We start from the raw sequence: 3490 nt of genomic DNA on the forward strand, positions 1-3490 counted from the left end.
TAAGTCTGATCAACAAACATTCTTTAGAAAAGATATGAAACAGAAATCTATTATAGATCTAATCTTCATGTCTCAAAATCTAATGAAAAAAAGACTTGTAAACTGATTTATTAATTCAAATAAGACATCAGGATCAGATCATGAGATTATTCAATTTGATATTGAACTGAGTGAAAAATAAATGAGTGAAAACCCTCTTCTCTCTAATCAGTTTAACTTTGAAAAAGCTGATTGAAAAGCAGTTGAAGAAAGTATGAAACTGTTAAAATCTGCATGACAGAGTGAGCTATATTGAAATTCAGATCAAGATATCTCAAATGAAATGCTTGAGAATAGAGTGAAGCTCATTACATGTATTATTCTAATAAGTGTTAAAGATAATATTTCAAAGAGAAAATCTTCTAAGTATTCAAAACCTTGATGAAATGAGAATATCTCATCTAAAAGAAAAGAATTATCTACTGTCAGAAGACATTGAAAGAATGATATAATATCTGATAAAGAGTTCAAAGCTATCAGAAATGAATATTTTTCAGACATTAAAAGAGCTCAAACAGACTGCTGGACTAAATTTCTTGAAAAAGTATAAGAAAAGAAAGTTTTTAAAGCTTTTAACTATACTAAAACAAGAAGTGTAGCAAAACTTCCAGTCTTAGAATATGAGTTTCAGAATGAATCATATACAGCAAACTCATTTGAGAAAAAATATCAATCTTTTATGAGAATTCTCTTTCAAAACTCATCAGATTCAGATTCAGAGAAAGAGAATATATTACTTCTCAACTACATTGATGAAAATGACTAAGAATGGCCTGATCTTACATAAGATGAATTAGAGTCAGCTATCTTCTCAAGTTCTGTTAAAACTGCTGCAGAGCCTGATTCAATTAATCACTTAATTATTCAAAATACATATTCCTACTTAAAGAATGAATATTTTGTGCTCTTTTTCAATCTCTTGAAAAATGAATATCATTCTGAATACTGAAGAGAAGCTACTGAAGTGATTCTTACAAAGTCTATTAGAAAAACTTCAATTTCTAAGTTATATAGAGTAATATCTCTATTAAACTGTCTGAGAAAGGTTTTGAAAAAGATAATAGCTACTTAACTATCTTTTATAAGCTCTAATAATAACTCTCTTTTATTCAGTGAATAAATGAAAGAGAGAAAACAATGTTCTATAATTGACACTATTCTCTCAGTTATTTATAATATTTAAATAACAAAGTATGAAGATCTGATCTCAACTGCAGTTTTTATTAATATAAAAGAAGCATTTGATTATATTTCAAAGTCAAAGTTAATTCAGACTTTGAAGATGTTAAAACTATCACTTTCTTTAATAAAATGAGTTAAGAGTTTTATATCTAAAAGAATCATACAACTTTTCTTTGATAAAAGAAAATAAGACAAGACTGAGATAAAAATAGAAGTACTGTAAGAATCTTCAATCTCACTCATTTTATTTGTAATATACACTGTATATCTATTCAAAGATAGAAATATGAAAATAGTGTGATCTCTGAGTTATATAGATGATATTGATCTAGTCTACAGCTCAAAAACTATCAAAGAGAATTTAAAAGTGATTGAAAAACCTGTAAAGAAAACCTTTGTCAGAGTAGATATCAATTAAATTCAATTTAATATAAATAAAACTGAGTGAATTCATTTCTTTTCTAGATTCAATGAGAAAGAACTATGTCTAACCCTTTTAAATAGAGAGATTAAACCCAGTTTAAATGTCAAATGGTTAGAAGTATGGTTAAACTCCAAGTTGAATTTTAAATATTATATTTAATAAAGAACTGTCAAGACAGAAAGACTATGAAATAACATTATCAGACTATTAAATATAGAGAGAGATCTATTCTTTCAGGCTATGAAACAGTTATATATAGCCTGTATTATCTCAGTAGCTGATTATGAAGTTTAACTTTGATGAAATAATCAAGAAAATTTCACTGAACTCTTTCAAAGTCTATAAAACAGAGCTTTGAGAAGGATTCTGAGAGCATTCAAATCATCTTCTATTAAAGCAATGAAAATTGAAGCTTCAATTCCTTCTTCTGCTATTAGATTTGAAAAGACCTGTATGAACTATACTCTGAGAGTAATAAAGATGAGCTTAAATTATATAATCAGAGAAAGAGTCTCTTCTTCATTTTCATCAATTAACTCTGGAAATGAACTGAATTGAAATAGATTTCTTGATTGAAATGAAAATAATTCTTCAAAGAAAGTGTCCTCTCAACTGTACAGAATATACTTACTGATTAAAAATCAATTTTCTTCTTTAAATGTTGAAAAAGTTGATCATGAGAAGTTATCTTTATGAAGAGAAAAGCTTGAATCTCTTATAGACTTATAAATAAGTGAACTATCTAAAGAGAAAGAATATGAACAGAATTTGAAGAGAATTTCTACAATCAATATCAAAGACTCTATTCTGATTTATTCAGATGACTCAAAAAATGAGAATTTGAATAGATCAGATGCAGACATTGCTTATACTGAAGATAATATTAATTTTATCTCAGATTTCTGAAGTCTAGACTGTGAATCTGAAGTCTTTAATACTGAACTATTTGCAATAATGAAAGCTTTCAAACTTATTAAAATAAAATCTCATAAAAGAGAAAATAGTTTGAAAGAGATATGAGTATTCTCTGATAGTCAAGCTGCTTTAAAAAGACTTAGAAATAGTCAGATTTATAATGATTAAATGAATCTTGAACTGATCTTAAACTTCATTTTAAAAATTCAAAAGAGAAGAATATCAAAGCAGATAATTCATCTACACTGAGTTAGACTGGCCGCCGGGACCATGAATTTCACGTTTGGTCCCATTTGGTCTGGTCCCATACATTTCTTGGCGTGAATCCCGCTGGGACTGGCTATCAAAAAAACATGTAAAGTGACTATATATCAGATCTTAAAATGGAACCATGACTTCAAAAAAATGAGAAAGTGGTCCCATTTGGTCCCATTTAGTCCCATTCTTGGCATAAAGTTACTATTTTTAGACATTTTAAGGTTTTTTTTAGACTATTTTTAATTTTTTAAAAAGTAACGCTTTTTGATAACACTCAAATGAGATTTAAAGTCATTTAAAGCAATAAAAATAATTTAAATTGAGAAGTGGAAATCATGGTCCCATTTGGAAAATGTGACAAGAGTAGACAGTAAGTCCCACTGGGACAGTATGGGACTACTATCTAATGTTAAAACCGTGTAATGGGATCAGTCGAATTGGTAATGGAACTATCAAAAAATCTGGTCCTGGTCCCAGACACGGTCACACGGTCAGTCTAAACTAAGTTCCTGCTCATATGAATATTAATGACAATGAATTGACTGATTCAGCTGTAAAAAAAGGTTCAGAATTAAGTAGATCTATTCAAAAAATTATGTCCTGGTCTTTTATAAAGAGAAACATCGTCAAAACGTAGCAACAAAGGAAACAGCTCCGCTGCCAGCAGCGCAT

The sequence above is a fragment of the Blastomyces gilchristii genome, assembly GCF_000003855.2.
Source record: "Blastomyces gilchristii SLH14081 genomic scaffold supercont1.4, whole genome shotgun sequence".
NCBI lineage: Eukaryota > Fungi > Ascomycota > Eurotiomycetes > Onygenales > Ajellomycetaceae > Blastomyces > Blastomyces gilchristii.